Source organism: Dryobates pubescens, chromosome 13, assembly GCF_014839835.1.
Source record: "Dryobates pubescens isolate bDryPub1 chromosome 13, bDryPub1.pri, whole genome shotgun sequence".
Lineage (NCBI taxonomy): Eukaryota > Metazoa > Chordata > Aves > Piciformes > Picidae > Dryobates > Dryobates pubescens.
In genome coordinates, this window is record NC_071624.1 from 1,611,282 (window position 1) to 1,628,998 (window position 17,717).

The following is a 17,717-nucleotide window of genomic DNA, read 5'->3' on the forward strand; positions in this document are numbered from 1 at the left end:
TGTTGCACACTAGTCAGAGATCAGAGAATTAAAGACTCAAAATGGAGTCAAGCACCAAGTAACTTTTATTTGGCTGACAGCAAATCTGCAAATGCAAAGGGGAGAGAGACAAAAAGAAAGAGAGGGTCAGTTGAGATAGCTGCCACCACCACAGACCTGCAGCATCCTGAAGGCCAACTCATCTTCCACCTCAGTGGGTCCAACGTTGGCAGTCTTTCCTCTTGCATTTGGTCACATTATGTATTCATTTATCTTCTGAGAATCACTTAGCATGTTCTGAGAGTAGTTTTGCTTACCCACAGCTGCCACCCAGCAGTGGTGTGCGTGCCCAATACTGTCACTGGAAGGGCTCTGGTGGTCTTCAGGGTCTCTGAACTCTTCTGTCTCCCAGACCATGGATTTGAGCACACGTGCAGAGGTTGGGGCAAATTTATTGGAATCAGCTCCACATTCAGGTGTGAAAGAAACCAGGAAACCTCTGTCTAGTCTTGTGGCCCAATTGATGCTGCATGGCCATGGTAGTGATGTCAGTTGTTGGCTTTGTGTTCTAGCAACACTAAACCAAAACAAGCAGACAGTCTCTTACACAAAGTTTGCAGAGGTGGGGAGTAGCCTCTGGCCTGGTGAGACTAATCAGCAGTGTTGCTTCAGCTAAGACCTCCACGGTGGAATTTTTTACTTCGAGGAAATTATTGTGGGTAGCAAAAAAGTAAAGCCTCGTAAATGACAAGTAACTGAATTTCATTGCCATTAAAATGGGCAGCACCAGGTGTATTAGTGTGAGGTGATCCAAAAGAGAAAAAAACCCTCTGATGTTTCTCTAGATCTAGAAGAATTATATTAATTTATATGTAAAAAAGCTTTTTAAATGGTTCCCCCTGTATCTCCTCTATTATGTATAAAGGCTTCAAGAATAGACAAACAAATCCTAAGTAGAGCCACATAGGGCTTTTGAAATATAGCTATAAACTGTGTACATTAACTGGAAACAGTGGATATTCCTTTGTGTGGGTGGTGGTGGGTTTGTCCCTAAATTTAAATGGAAAAACCTCTGAACAGAGCTGAGCTGAACTGCTCCCCACGCCCCGGCCCAGATGCCCCGTCAGTCCTCAGTGCTGCCACCATGTGTTCAATCGTTGGCACTGCGGCCGTGCAGAGGTGTGGTGAGTCGGTTTCCCATTCACATTAACTAAGCACGACTAACTCGGTTGGAAGCAAGTGGAAGCTGTACTTACAAAGCAAAAACTACACTGTACAGTGAAGTGCAAGGAATACGTACAAAGCATACAGTACTTACAATATCATACAGGGATTTACAATTAGAAAACAGCACGGAAACCTCCCTGTACCCCCTCTGGCTTGGAGAGCAGGGAAGCTGCTCCACTCCCTCCCAAACCTCCTCCCCACTCCTGCAACAGAAGAAAAGAGGAGCCAAGAGAAAGGAACGTTAGTCTTATCTCCAAGGCCAGCCAGAAGCAGCCTATCTCTCCTGAGTGAAGCAAAAAGCGGCTAAAACCACAGGAGAAAAGAAAGGGAGTGGGAACGGAAGTGAAACGTGAAAGATGTTTATGGTACAACTACTTCTATACCAGCCATTCTATCCCATGAATTTGTTTAGAATAATGTTTTGTTTACCTTCTTACACCCAATGGTGAATTATTTATGTTTTTCTACTCGAAATCTGCAGCTAATTTTTAAAGGCATAGCCTGAAACTGCCACAAGAGGCATGCGCTGCCCCGTCACTGTTCGGTGCTGCGACTGTGTGTTTAATTGTCAGCACTGCACCTCTGCGGCGGCGTGTGCTGCCCCGTCAGCCTTCAGTGCTGCCGCCTAGGCTCTAAATGCCCTGAGTGCTTGTGTCTGCTGTATTCTAAAAAGGATTTTAGATCACTGCAGCCGTGCTGCAGCGGGGCCGGCGCGTCCTTAGCAATCCGGTGCGTGCATGACAGAGGCACTCACGCCTGGGGGACCGGAGCGGCACATTGCCATGGCCCCTGCGCCTGCGTTAGATAGCTGCATGCTGCTATGTTTTCTTGGGACGTCAGACTTGGTTTTGTGGGCATCTAAAGCGGTCTGGGTGCCTCTGGAGGATCCCTTAAGGGCTCCTGGAGGGGGCGCTCTCTGGAGAGAGGGGGTGGTGGGGTGTCAGTGAGGGTTAGGGGTCTCTGTAGGGCTCCAGGTTTTGGGGTCCCACAGGATTTGGGGAGGTCTCACTCTGGTTTTTGGTGTCCCTGCAGCCCTGGGACCCCCCAGCCACGTCTGCCTCGGCATCTAAAGGTGAGCTGGGGGCACCTAAAGGGGTGACAAAGCGGCCATGGGGATATGTAAACGGGTCTGGGGCACCAAGAAGGCACCGGCCCTCGCCCCGTCAGCTCTGCCCTCAGCAGCTTGGTGCCTGCCAGCCCACCCTGGCCGGCGAGACCCCTGTCCCCTCTATGTTCTCTGTTGTGCATCAGGTCAGTGCCAGCCTCTGCTGCTCTCTGGGGTTCTGTGGCAGCTGCAGGACTCCGTCTTGGCCCTGCGTGTGGGGGGGTTTCTGCAGCTAGCACAGGCTCCCCGTGCTGGCAGCGTGTGGATCCACAGTGCCGGGGGCAGTGAGAAGCGGCAGCGGAGGGCAGAGGGGGGGCGATGGGGGTGAGAGGTGGGGTGGGTATCAGTCTGCGGTGGTCTGGAGGGGTCTGCTCCCAGTTTCATGAAGTGTTCCAGTCTCTCCCAGTCTGACCCCAGTGCCCCCCAGTCTCTCCCAGCGCTCACAGGAATTGCAAAGTCCCTGTCCAGGAACATCCCTCTTCCAGGAACATGCAGTGAGTGGCCTCCCATCCCACGTGGCACTTGCAGTAAAGCCCAGATCCCCTTCTCGGTGCCCTCCCAACCCCAACGGTGCTCCCAGGAGTTCCAAAACTCCCCCAAGTGCTCCCAGTACCACTCTGTGTCCTCCCAGACCGTACTGCCCCCAGTATGGTCCCAGTGTCCTCCCACTCCTTCCCAGTGCTCCAAGAAACCCCCACACTCCCTTTCCAATCCTCCCAGTGACCCCTGTGTTGTCCCAGCCTCTCCCAGTGGGGCCTCAGTCTTTCTCTCTGCCTCAAAAAAGGTTTCAGTGCTGACAGTAGTACCCAGTGACCCCCAGTGCTCCCAGTATGGCCCTAGCTTGCTTTCAGTCCCTCCCAGTGCTCCCAGGAACTCCAAATTCCCTTCCTAGTGCTCCCAGAGCCCTCCCTCAGTGTGGATGCTGGCAAAGGTACAGCCTTGGCCGGCAGCCTGGCAGGGGATCTGCTTCTGCTCAGCCTGTGCGGGCTCCAGGTAGGGTTTGATCTCTGAAAGTCAGGAGGGAAAGACTGAAAAGGAAATTGTTCAGTCCAAGCTTTTCTCTAGGATCTGAAGTTTCTGCCAGTGTAGTCTCCAACAGAGCGGTTAGATAAGCGTAGATATTTTCTCTGATTGGAATAATGGGGGTGGCAAAGAGGCCTCCCTTGTTTCCTTTGTGGAAGGCTTTTGTTTGTCCCCTGCCCCCCGGGAGACTGTGATGGGGGCCATGTTCCTCTCAGGCAGGCTGAGGCCGAGGCTGCCCTCAGCACCAGGCACGCCGCAAGCGGAGCAGCGAAGCTGTGTTCCTGGCAGTCCTCTCTCCACCTGGGTCAGGACAAAGGTGCAGGCTGACAAGGACTTGCACTGACACAGGGTCAGAGAGCTGAAAGCACCAAAGGTTTAATTTATTAGAGGCTTTCTTTGGCATCTGAAGGAGATTTGTGGGCATCTGGAAGGTGTCTGGAGCCCCCTGAAAGGGTCTGGGATAGTGTTAGGGGGCTCAGGGCTCATCTACCAGTGGGTCTGGGGACATTAAAAGCATCTGGGGGTACCTAAAATGGACCTGGGTGTATCAGATGGGGGGTTCGGGTGCATCAAAAGCGGGTTTGTGGCATCTAAATTGGGGAATCTGTGGGGGTCCTGAAGGAGCTGGGGGGTTCTCACTAAGGTTTTGGGGTCTCTATGGAGTCCCTGTTGTGTCTTGGGTCTGCTGTGGGATTGGTAGTGACTGGGTGCTCTGGTTTTGGTGGCTACAGGGCAGCAGGCACCCACAGGCCTGTGCCTTGCTTTCTGTTCCACAGCTCTGGGCCAAGCAGGAGCCCCAGGGGAAGGGAATTTCAGCATGTGGCGGGTCAGTGGAGGCGGCTTGCTGAAAAATGGCTTTGGGGTTTTGTGTAGGTCTTGTTTTTATGGTAGTCTCACTCTTGTTTTCTTTCCTTTTTTTCAGGGAGCTCAACTGCTTTGCCTGAGGACCAGTTGCAGATTTGTATTCGGCCTCAGCCACAACCCCTGGCACGGAAGGGGCTGCTTTGGTGTCAGAATGTGGAGCTGTGGGAAACCAAATTCCTCACTGAAAGAAAGGAAAGGAATAGTTTGTCATAAAAAAGCCCCACAATTCCTGTAGGATTTTGAGTTCCTACTTAAAAATATAAAGCAGTCTGTGGTTTGTTGGATGTTTTGTTTTTTTTTTTTTCCCTTGCTGTGCTGCAAGGATTTTGCTGGGAATTTCTAGGTATGAACTCCAGCCAGAGCAATCCTTCAAGTGCCCTAGGAATGCAGTGAAGACCTTTTGGGAGTTGGTTCTGCTCTGGTACTCCTAAAGCTATGAACACACACACACACACACACAAAGTTGTTACCAGAGTTTCTTTGTGCATTCCAGGTCTGGTGTGTTCAGACTGGCAGGATCTTCCTGAGCTGTCCAAGTACAATTTCTGTTGACCCTTTTCAGCTCTTACATCCAGTTTGCTGACAGAGGATGTTGGTTTGTGGGCCTGGCAGTGACAGTTTTCCAAAGCGGAGCTCTAAGGCCAGCTGCAAGGTTAGGTTTGGATTCTCCTGGGGTGCCTGCGCTTGAAACCCCCCGGTCTGCACCTGAGGCCATGCAGAGTGGTGCTCGCAGTAGCTCTGTGCAAGTCTGCCACTGCTTCAGAAGGCCAGCATCTAGAGAGAGGGAAGGACAGAGACACTTCTAAGACTGTTTTAAACAACTAATTATGAGAAGACACAAATGAATTCTGGGGACTAATGTGATATATCTGTTCAACAGAAAAAGAAAAAAAGGAGGTTTCTGACCATAAGCAGACTGACAAAGCACAGTAATGTGGTTTCCTGTAAGATTCAACTCCTCCTGCATTACATAGGACACTTCAACAGCTGTCCTGACAAGCTATAAATAATTAACTTAATCCTCCTTGTGCAAGCAATAGGGCAAACGATTACAAAATCCTTGTATGCAATTGAGACATGTTACATTGGGACACCCAGGATACACCTCAGCAAGCTGATTGTCCTCTTCTAGTTTTTAGACACAAGATGGAGGAAGGAAGGAGGAAGACAGAGCAGAAGCTATATTTAAAATATGAAACTCCTAGGCTGAAAGAAAAGAAAAACATTTTAAAGAATACTCAGTGAGGCTCTGTCACCAGCATAGCTAATCACAGAATCACTGAGTGTTAGGGGTTAGAAGGGACCTCAAAATATCATCCAGTCCAACCCCTGTGCAGTGCAGGATCACCTAGGGCAGGTTTTGAATGTCTCCAGAGACTCCACAAACTCTCTGGGCAACCTGCTCCAGGGCTCTGGCACCCTCACAGTGAAAAGGTTTTTCCTTCTGTTCCTGTGGAACTTCCTCCTTTTATTCAAAGGACACAGCGAAGCCGCTCGGTCGTGTTGCTGCGGCAAGGCGACCCACCTGTAGTTCAGGGCCTGGGTCTCTGCCTTCATGGCAGCTTGTTCTCTTGGCACCCTGTCAGATTAACAGCCCTGTGTGAAGAGTTGTGGAGCCTTCTGTCCCCAGCAGCAGCCCAAGGTCCCTGTAAGCAGGGCTGGGGAGGATGCTTTAGGCAGCTAACCGGAACCGACCTTGCCTGGCCCTTAGAGGGCTGAGGTCAGTCCCTGGGCTCCTGAAGAGGTGGTGTTGTGTTGCAGCCAGGAGGGCCGGCCCGTAAGTGGGGCACAGGCCAGAGCCTGTGGCTCTCTGTGAGGCTTTCTGGGAGTGCTGCTGAGGCCTCACTCTGTTCTGTTGGCATCCTTTGTCAGGGTAGCCACATCCTAGGCCTGATGTGTATCATTAGCTCAATCACAGAATTTCCTTGTCTGCTGTTACTGTCTGTAAAATTTTGCCAGTGCTTCTGTAATAAAAAGGTTTTTATTTCTCCTGTAGCTTGCAAGCTGGTGGCCACCTTAGGAGCACCACTGTGCTGGTCACAGAGTTCTTTGCTGTTGCAAAGCTGGGAGAAATGTGAGGCTCAGGTAATGAAGTTACTCTCTTTAGAAGTGTCTGCTCAGCCATCCTCTTCCTGGATCTCGGAGGTTTGTCTCTCCCTGTTTGTGGTGCCCCGGCAAGGATTTTGGAATGCATCTTTCTGCCTGGTTGCTCTCCAGCTAGTCTGACCCCAGCCTGTAGCACTGCCTGGGGTTGTTGTGGCCAATGTGTAGAGCCTGGCACTTGGATGTGTTAAATATCATGCCCCTGGACTCTGCCTATAGGAAAGCAGAAAGTATCTATGGAAGGTTTCAGGACAGGAAAGAACAACAGGCTGCTGACAACAGAAGAATGGTCTGATGACGAAGAAGAGCTGACTGCAGTAAACAGCCTGAAGTGCGAGACAGAAGGATGCTTGCCTCCATGCTGGAGAAGCTCAACCTGATATGGGATGAAGATAATAATGGACAGCTGCGTATCAAAGGAGACAACTCAGTTAGCAGCAGTGGTGCAAGAATGTCAGGGAATTGCTTAGCCTGCTTGATTTTTCCTACATAAACTGCTTGTTCTGTACCAATAAACAATTCCTGCTTCACCAACCAGGGAGTCCGTGCATGCTTTCCTAAATCTGCCCATCTGCCCAGCCTGTCAGGGTCCCTCTGCTGAGCTCTCCCACCCTCTAACAGATCAACTCCTGCCCCCAGCTTGATGTCATCTGTAAAGTTATTGATGATGGACTCAATCCCCTCATCCAGATCATCAATAAAGATATTGAACAGGATGGAGCCCAGCACTGATCCCTGGGGCACACCACTGGTGCCTGGCTGCCAGCTGGCTGTGGCACCATTCACCACCACTCTCTGGGCTCAGCCTCCAGCCAGTTCCTAACCCAGCACAGAGTGCTCCTGTCCAGGATGTGGGCTGTCAGCTTGGCCAGGAGTTTGTTGTGGCAGACAGTGTCAAAGGCCTTGCTGAAGTCCAGGCAGACTACACCCACAGCCTTCCCCACACCTACCAGGCGGTCACCTGGGCATAGAAGGAGATCAGGTTGGTGAGGCAGGACCTGCCCCTCCCAAATCTTTGCTGGCTGGGCCTGAGCCCTTGGCTGTCCTGCAGGTTTGCTGTGATTGCCCCCAGGATGATCTGCTCCATAGTCTTGCCAGGCACTGAGGTCAGGCTTACAGGCCTGGAGTTCCCAGGTTCTTTCCTCCCTCTGGCCTTCTTGTGAATGGCATCACACTGGCAGCTTCCAGCCACCTGGGACCTCTGTGGTCATGCAGGACTGGTGGCAACTGTTGGACAGTGGCTTGGAGCTCATCTGCCAGAACTCTCTGCCCTGGGATGGATCCCATCTGGTCCCATAGACTTGTGAGGGTTGACCCAGTGGTATCCCAGCCCCTCCCAGTTCTTTCCCAGTCCTTCTCAGTCACCTCCAGTCCCTCCTAGTCCCTCCAATTTCCCTCCCATTTCCTCCCATTCCCTTTGCAGTTCCTCGCAGTCCCTCCCATTCCTCTCCCAGTCCTTCCCAATCTCCTTCCAGTCCCTTCCCAGTCTCTCCCAGTCCCTTCCCAGTCCCATCCCCATCCCTCCCAATCCTTTCCCAGTCTCTCCCAGACCCATCCCAATCCTTCCCTTCCCAGTCTCTCCCAGTCCCATCCCAGTCACTCCTAGTCCTTCCCAGTTCCTCCCAGTCCCCTCCCAATCTCTCCTAGTCCTTTCCCAGTTCCTCTCAATCCCTCCCAGTCTCCTTCTCATCTTGCAGCGTGGCAGATTTCCCAGAGTGGGAAAGCAGAGCTGTGCTCTCATCAATCAGTGCAGTTTAGGTGGGAAGTGCTTCCACTGGCTCCATTGGTCCAGATCACCCCAGTTTGGGCTCTGTTTACTTTGGGGCCATTTGGGCCAATTTAGGGTCCTGTTTGGGACTTTTTTCCCAGTTGTTCCCAATCCCTTCTAGTTCCCTCGGAGCTCTCTCACAGTTCTTCCCAGTGCCTCCCACTTGAGCCTCCACTACCTCTTAGTCTCTACCAGTTTCCTCCCAGTTTTCTTTCAGTCTCTGACAGTTTCCTCCTCCTTCCCTCCCAGATTCCACCTAGTGCCCTCCCAGTCACTCCCAGTTTCTTCTCAGTCGCTTCCAGTTCTCTCCCAGCCCTTCGGTGGGAGGAAACTGTTGGGACTGGGAGGGCACTGGGAGGAGGCCATTCCTGTGCAGTTCGGTAATGCTGAGAGCTGCAGCTGGTGCTGAGCTGAACAGAATGATCACAGAAGGCTTTTGCTCTGAAGCCAGAGCTGCCTGCTGGTGGCATGAACGTTTTTCTGACAGCTCTTGGAGGCACATTTCTGTACAGGTGTTCCCCAGGGCTCAGCTGTTCAGCACTCAACAGTCTTGGAGGGGAATAAAACCCATGGGAAGCTGAGTGTGAGGTGACAGAGGGGGTCTGGGGACACGTGAACGGGTCGGGGGGCACCCAGACAGCGCCGCCCTCCGCACGGTGGCGACCTTCCTATCCCAGATGCCGGCAGCATCCCCCAAAAAGCCACCGCCCGGCTCGAGCCGGCCCCGCCCTCCCGAGCCGGCCCCGCCCTCCCGAGCCGGCCCCGCCCTCCCGAGCCGGCCCCGCCCTCCCGAGCCGGCCCCGCCCTCCCGAGCCGGCCCCGCCCTCCCGAGCCGGCCCCGCCCTCCCGAGCCGGCCCCGCCCTCCCGAGCCGGCCCCGCCCTGAACACCATGGCGCCAGGTGCTTGAAAGTGGCTCAGTGGAGGGTTGTGGTTCTTAGCGTCTCTGCCGTGTCGCATGTAAGTGCCAGCCTCTGCTGCTTTCGGGGGTTTCTCTATAGCTGCTGCCGGGGCTGTGTGGGGCCTGGGGGTCGCCGCTGCCGCCGCCGGGGGGGGGGGCTGCCTGCTCGGGGCTTGGGGGTGGTCGCCGCCGCTGCCGGGGGGGGAGGGGGGGCTGCCTGCTCGGGGCTTGGGGGTGGTCGCCGCCGCCGGCGGGGGGGGGGGGGGGCTGCCCAAAAAAGCTGCTTGAAGGCCTGAATGCCCTCAGAGGGGATGAAAACCCATGGAAAAAATGTAAGTATTAGTGTGAGGTATTCCAGCAGAGAAAAAGCTGTGCTCTTAATTGAGAGACTGCAGAACAGTAGCAATGTGGATGCAAAAAGGCTTTCAAATTACTCTTATTTATAAACTAAAAACCCCCACAAGACACACAGAGGAAACATCACTGGTTTTATTTTTAGTTCTTTAATTTGAATGGGAAGTCAAGGGGAATTTAGAGGCATATAGAGGCATGTGGGGGCCAGTGGAGAGTCTCCTGTGGGTATTTTAGTTGGATGGTTAGGGTTAGTTGTGGTTGGGGGGTGGGAGGGAAGCTTTGCAGTAGTGGCCTTTGGGGGGGGTTCCAAATAACCCTAAATATCCAACTAAAAGATCCTTTGGGAGACTCTCCAGAGGCTCTCCTGATCCCTCTATGTGCCCCCAAATTCCCCTTTGATACCCCCAGGTGCACCTTAGGTGCCAACGGATCCCCTTAAGAGGGATGGCAACACTGACCAGGTAGGGACTTCTCTTGCCCCTGGGTGTGGGGAGCAGCTGAGTGGGGCCCTCTTTGAAGGTTTTTCCATTTGTATCAAAAACAAAGAAACAAAAAGAAAAAAAAAAACCAAAGAAACCAAGAAGGGCAACCCCCCTCCCATGACAGACAAAAAGGCAGGTCCACTGGTTTTACTTGATACATGTGTTATATTTATGCTTTGAAGTCCTGTTTTGCTCTCCCTAGAATTTGCTTTTACATTCCAGAAGCCTTTCTATGTAATAGAGATACAGTGGAGGTGATTTCAAAGCCTTTTCACATAGCAATTAATATCTTTCTTCAACATCTGGATAAACAGGAGAGATTTATAGTCTTAGGGTGAGTTGTCTTCGTGCTCTCAGCGAAGACAGGGTTTCCTTCCACTAAAAGGACAGTGGCTCCATCCAGCTCGGCTACTTCCAGCTGGGCCCGGCAAGGCTCGGCTCCCCTCGCTGCCCCCTGGCTCTGCTGATGTCAGCTCTTTGCTCTGCTTTTACTGGTTTCTGTGGGCTCCCTTTGGTGGCTTGGCTCCACACCAGGTTAGTGCCTTTGAAATGCCTGAAGGTTCTTGGAGGAGATTAAAACCCCTAGGAGGCCAGCAGACTCTGACCCTACCAACCCAACTCAATAGCTCTCCTCTTTAACTGGATGTAGAAGAATGGTATTATGTGGGAAGATGTTTTGGGATAGCTTTGGAAGACTATAGGAAAGATTTGCCTTTGCTCGAGTTAGACCAACATCCGTCTGTCTACAACCTCCCTTCAGGTAGTTGTAGAGAGCAATAAGGTCACCCCTGAGTCTCCTCTTCTCCAGGCTAAGCAACCCCAGCTCCCTCAGCCTCTCCTCGTAGGGCTTGTGCTCCAAACCCCTCACCAACTTGTTGCCCTTCTCTGGACTCGTTCCAGCAAGTCAACCTCCTTCCTAAACTGAGGGGCCCAGAAACTGGACACAGGACTCGAGGTGCGGGCCTAACCAGTGCAGTGTCCAGGGGCACAATGACCTCCCTGCTCCTGCTGGCCACACTGTTCCTGATGCAGGCCAGGATTGCCATTGGCCCTCCTGGCTGCCTGGCACATTGCAGGCTCATGTTCAGCCTACCATCAACCAGCACCCCCAGGTCCCTCTCTGCCTGGCTGCTCTCCAGCCACTCTGACCCCAGCCTGTAGCTCTGCATGGGGTTGCTGTGGCCAATGTGCAGCACCTGGCACTTGGATGTGTTCAATCTCATGCCGTTGGACTCTGCCCTTCTGTCCAGCCTGTCGAGGTCCCTCTGCAGAGCCTCTCTACCCTCCAGCAGATCAACTCCTGCCCCCAGCTTGGTGTCATCTGCAAACTTACTGATGATGGACTCAATGTCCTCATCCAGATCATCAGTAAAGATGTTAAAGAGCATGGGGCCCAGCACTGATCCCTGGGGCACACCACTGGTGACTGGCTGCCAGCTGGATGTGGCACCATTCACCACCACTCTCTGGGCTCAGCCCTCCAGCCACTTCCTAACCCATTGCAGTGTGCTCCCATCCAAGCCATGGGCTGACAGCTTGGCCAGGAGTCTGCCATGGGGCACGGTGTGAAAGGCCTTGCTGAGGTCCAGGTATACTACATTGACAGGCCTCCCCACATCCACCAGGCAGTCACCTGATCATAGAAGGAGATCAGGTTGGTCAGGCAGGACCTGCCCTTCCTAAATCCATGCTGGCTGGGCCTGATCCCTTGGCCATCCTCTAAGTGCTGTGTGATTGCACTCAGGATGACCTGTTCCATAATCTTGCCTGGCACTGAGGTCAGGCTGACAGGCCTGTAATTCCCTGGCTCATCCAACCAGCCCTTCTTGTGGATGGGTACCACGTTGGCCAGCTTCCAGTCATCTGGGATCTCTCCAGTGAGCCAGGATTGATGAAAAATGGAGAGTGGCTTGGCCAGCTCATCTGCCAGCTCTCTCAGCACCCTAGGATGGATCCCATCTGGTCCCATGGACTTGTGGGGGTCCAAGCTGCTGAGGAGAGCTCCTATCTCCTCCTCATGGAACACAGGGAAACTATGCAGCTCCCTGGCTCCTTCTGCCAGCTCTGCAGGCCAACTGTCTGGTAGACGTTCTGTCCTGCTAGTAAAAATTGAGGCAAAGAAGGTGTTAAGTACCTCTGCCTTTTCCTCAACCTGTGATACAACATTTCCCTCCATGTCAACCAAGGAGTGGAGGTTGTCCCTACCCTTCCTCTTGCTATTAATATATTTATAGAAGGACTTTTTGTTGTCCTTCACAGCAGAGGCCAGTTTAAGCTCCAAATGTGCTTTTGCCTCCCTAATTTTCTTCCCGCGTGATTTGGCTATGTCCTTAAACGTTCTGTGGGTTGCCTCACCTTTCTCCCAAAGGTGATACACCCTCTTTTTTTCCCTTAGTTCTATTAAAAGTTCATTACACAGCCAGGCTGGGCCGTCTGCCCCGGGGCTCATCTTCCGGCACATTGGCCCAGCCTGTTCCTGAGCCTTCATCAGTTCTTCCTTGAAGCAGGTCCAGCCCTCCTGGACCCCTTTATTATTAAGGGCTTTTTCCCAAGGAACCCTCTGAATTATTTCCTTGAGTAGCCTGAAGTCCGCCCTCCGACAGTCCAGGGTGGAGGTCTTCTTGCTGCCCCTCTTAGCTTGCCTGAATACCGAGAATTCAATTCTCTCGTGGTCCCTGGCCCCTAAACAGCCTCCGACCACCACATCCCCACCAGCCCTTCCCTGGTGGTGAAGAGGAGGTCAAGCAAAGCCTTACCCCTGGTAGGCTCATGCAGCACCAGGGATAAGAAGCTGTCCTCCATGCACTCTAAGAACCTCCTAGACTGTCTCCTCTCTGCTGTGTTGAGATCCCAGCAGATGTCAGGCAGGTTGAAGTCGCCCATGAGGACAAGGTCAGGCGATCTTGAGACAGCCTTAAGCTGTCTATAGAATGCTTCATCAACATCATCCTCCTGGTTGGGTGGTCTATAACAGACTCCAACCAGGATGTCTGCCCTACCGGTCTTCCCTCTAATTCTTGCCCACAAGCACTCAACCTGATCGTCCCTAATCTCCAGCTCAATGGCATCTAGTGCCTCCCTGATGTACAGGGCCACCCCTCCACCCCTTCTTCCTTGCCTGTCTCTCCTGAAGAGCCTGTAGCCATCAATTGCAGCACTCCAGTCATGTGAGCTATCCCACCACGTCTCTGTGATGGCAACTACATCATAACTTTCCTGCTGCAACAAGGCTTCCAGCTCCTCTTGTTTGTTTCCCATGCTTCGTGCATTAGTGTACATGCACCTCAGCTGGACTGCTGGTTTGGCCTCTGCCCCTAGCTTATTGCCCCCAGACTCTTGCCTGAGGGGACTGGTTTCAGCCCCTTCCCCCTTCAAAACAAGTTTAAAGCCCTGTCGATGAGAGCTGCCAGTTCCCTTCCCAGAATCTTGTTACCTTTGGGGGAAAGGCCATTCTCATATACTGTGACCTTTCCCCTTCTCTGGGACAGATGTACTCCATCTGCTGCCAGGTGGCCTGGTGCAGTAGAAAGTTTACCAAGATCAAAAAAACCAAAATTCTTTTGGCTGCACCAGCCTCTAAGCCACTTATTGACTATGGCTGCTGTCCTGTTCCTTTTAGTATTCCCTCCTGCAACTAAGGGTGTTGAGGAAAAAATTATTTGAACACCTGACCCCTCAACCAGATCTCCCAGGGCCCTGAAGTAATTTTTTATAGCCCTGGGAGTTCTGATTACAACATCATCATTCCCTATCTGCATAAGTAGTACAGGCTAATAGTCAGAGGGCTGTACCAGCCTGTACCAGAAGGCAGCCTTCTGTAACATCATTAACTTGGGCTCCAGGGAGACAACAGAGTTCCCTATGAGGTGGGTCTGGCCGACAAATGGGGCCCTCCATTCCCCTCAGAAGTGAATTGCCAATAACAATTACCCTCCTCTTTTTTTTGAGGGAGCAGGTCCTGATGCCAGGGGAGGGTTGTTTAACCTTAGACTGCTTTGCCTTAGGCTGTTTAACCTTAGGTTGTTTAACCTTAGGCTCTTTAGCCTCAGGGAGAACCCCAGATGGTGTGTCCTCTGGCATCAGGACCACCTCACCCTCGATCTCCAGTGCCCCATACCTGTTTTTCAAGAGCAGCGGGGAAGGTGTGGGAAGGCAAGGAGGTTTAACCTTGTGTCTTTTGAGAGGAACCTGTGTCCATTCCCCTCTGCTTTTGTGGGTAACCAGCCTCTGCTGTGGGAGCCTGCAGAGCCTGCTTACTCTGGTTCATATCTTTCCCCCTCTGGTTTATCTCTTCCTCCTCTGGTTCATCTCTTTCCTACATTCCCCTTACACTTTTAAGACTCGCAACCTCATCCTTCAGTCTGGCCACCAGATTAAGTAGGTAGTCAATCTGCTCACACCTTATGCAAGAGTTACCCCTACTACTCGCATCTCAAGAGCCAGGCTCCAGCACTCTTTACAGCCAGATACCTGGACAGCTACCTGCTTGTGTTCTACCTCAGTCTGGGTCGACACTGACTTTTTTAGGGAGTTTTTTGCTACGAGGTACAACCATGATTGTCCCTGACCACAGCACCCACTGCAAAAAAAAAAAAAAAAAAGTAGCGAAACCATGCTAATATGGGCTGCCCGACGGACGGGCCCGTGCGCGGCTGCAAACCGCGTCGAAATCAGCCGGGGGTGCCGTAGCCATCACGAGCCCAGCGGCGCGAAGGGACGATTCCCATCGACCTCGCAGCGTGGTCAGGGGATGTTTGCAGTCTCGGCGGCTCCCACAGCCCCAACAGGAGAGAATCGGATGATCCCCGGTGGCTGCAGGTCCCGGCGCTGGTCCCGATACGGCTGCCCGACGAACGGGACCCCTCGCGCGCGGCTGCAAACCGCGTCTAAATCAGCCGGGGGTGGTGTAGCCATCACGAACCCCAGCGGCATGAAGGGACGATTCCCGCCAACCTCGCGGTGTGTTCAGGGGATGTTTGCGGTCCGGCGGCTCCCCCAGCCCAACAGGAAGAGAATCGGATGATCCCCGGTGGGCTGCAGGTCCAGCGCGGGTCCCGATACGGCTGCCTGATGAACAGACCCCGTGCATGGCAGCAAACCGTGTTTAAATCAGCCAGGGGTGGCGTAGCCATCACGAGCCCAGCGGCGCGAAGGGACGATACCCGCCAACCTCGCGGTGTGTTCAGGGGATGTTTGCAGTCCCGGCGGCTCCCCCAGCCCCAACAGGAGAGAATCGGATGATCCCCGGTGGCTGCAGGTCCCGGCGCGGTCCCGATACGGCTGCCTGATGAACAGACCCTCGTGCATGGCAGCAAACCGTGTTTAAATCAGCCAGGGGTGGCGTAGCCATCACGAGCCCCAGCGGCGTGAAGAGATGATTCCTGCCGACCTTGCAGTGTGTTCAGGGGATGTTTGCGGTCCTTTTAAATCAGCCTAGGGGTGAAAGAAAGGGGAAAAAATAATTCTGTTTGCATTACTGATATAGTGCTTCCCCTTTCTGACAACAGTAAGTCAGCTGCTTTCTAGGTGATTGTGCATATCCTCTTGTACTGATAAATCAGAACGGTATGATTTTAAATCATGCTCGCATCAATTTTTAGCAGTAATTCAATCATTCTTTCATGTAATTCTCTAGGCTCCAATGGAAGGTATTACCAGCCATGTTGCACTCTTGAGATATGACCAGCCACCTTCTTCCTTATGGCGGAAAGGAGCTGAAGACATCTGAAGACATCCTGCTCTCCTCTGGAATCTGCAGATGCCTCTGCAGAAAGCTTACTGGGAACTAGGATGCATCACACAGACTTGCAATATGCCATTCATGAACATTTTAGTCTCCAGAAACAAAGTGTCAGGTCAGTAAAGAGTAGAGCAAGACGGACTAGCCCACACTCCTTGCACCTCTAATGCCTTTGGTTCTACACCCAGCTTTTCAAGCTCTTTACCTCACAGAAGGATAGGAAAGAAGTAAAATACTTCTATCCAGCTACCTACCCATTCATAGTGGCAGGAGAAGTGAATATGGCCCAACTTTACTGGTCTACACTTAGGTGCAGTCAAGCACTGTGTAGGTGTGGTGAAGAGGTTATTAATTTATGAATTATGAAAAATATTCTTTTTATTAATATTATAAAATAGTTAATAACCGATGAATCACCAACTTATATACATGTTCTAGTTAGTGCACGTTCGTGAAATATATCCCATAAATGGCTTAGTATTATGATTAGAACTTATTTGAACTAATTACAGCTTATTTCTGTATTTATATACAAGAAGGGTGCAGTTCTGCCGCTTGGCCACTAGATGGCAACTCGCTGGGACGTGATCGGCTTCTGGTCGAGCTGAGATGAAGCTCACTTCTGTGTGGGGCCGGTTCGAGGCTAGGTCCTCGCGGAGTTGGTTCGCACGGAAGGGCGGGCTGGCAGGGCTGTTCCAGAGACAGGCTGGCCCTCAGAGTCGACCCGTACCACAGGGTGTGACGACGGTCGCCGGCAGGCGTGCCCGGGGGACACAGCGGTACGCAGATCTGTAGAGGCGGCCCCGGGAATGAGGGATACTGGTGGGGCGGGCCCGACAGGGATCGGCCCGGCTCGGCAGGTTCCCGGGCAGCGGCTTCTTGTTCGCTGGGCTTAAAGCAACAGCAGGGTACCTGGAGCGGTCCCAGGGTTCGGTGCAGTGTAAGCACGAACACTGTTGAGTAGTCCCTGGAGTTTAACAGGGTTCATAGTGGCACATAGCGCTCTTCTCTCCCACTACGGTGGGGTTAAGCAATTGCGCGGACGACCTGGCTCTGTCAAGTCCCTTCTTCCCCGGCAGCTGGGCAGATCTTACCCTCGGGGGTTGGTCCAGTCCCTCTCCCGGTCGGTGTGACTGGCTATGGCAATGCTGGCTCCTGAGCTCAGTGTGGTGTCCTTCCTCTTGTGGAAATAATTCCTCCAGTCGCTTCTCACATGCAGATGCTTTGATATGCGTGCATGTATGTAACAGAAGCTAAACAATAAACTCAATTGCAGAGGCTGCAGCTCGGACTTAACTCTCAAGCTAGCACAGAGATGGAATGGAGGAGGAAGGCACTTGTTTACTCACTGGGGTAATACTTATAGAATCCCTCGAGGCTGGGTTTGACCAATGGGCATTCTCATAAACAACTGGCTTCAGCCTGTGGGAAAGCATGAAGCTAGAATTCTTCCATATTTGGAGAATGCACGAGCACAGCATGCACTAGATGCGTGCTAGCCTGGCTTTTGTCTTCCTCCTGAGGGAGGGGGAGCTCGCCCACATGCTGGGGCAAGATTCAATATCTGGGCATAATGTGCCTTCACCACAGTAGGAACTGGCTATGGAATCCTGAAACACTCTACCAAATGAGAATGCCACAGAGAGAACCATCGAGATTCTTTGTGGAGAGATTCTCTATAGAGAAACCACAAGGCAGATCTAGCAGTTCACTTCAACCATGCTACCCCACAGGCAGGCTACAACTGAAAACCAGTATCAAGCCTGACCAAAATGCAGCTGTGTTTAGGGGAGAGTTTGGCAAGGGGCTGGGGAGGAGAATCCTTCCCAGGAGTGGATATAATTAATGTTGATGTAACATCTCCATTATTAAAGGCTCCAGCAGCTGACCTGTGTAGTCACAGTTATTTCTTGACAAGTATGGATTAACTGCAGCACACAGCATTTTGCCCCTAATGTCATGCTGGCATTTTAGACCCCCACAAGGTACGTCTGAAGCTCTGGAATAATCCATCAAGTAACACAGCCATCAGATACATATTGTTGCTCATCTCCAATAAAATGAATCCACTTTCAAACAAGCATTTTCTTTACTGCACTCAGCAGTCTTTGTGCAGTTATATACACAAAAGAAAATATGAGAGTAATAGCAAGCCCTAGAAGATCAAACAGAG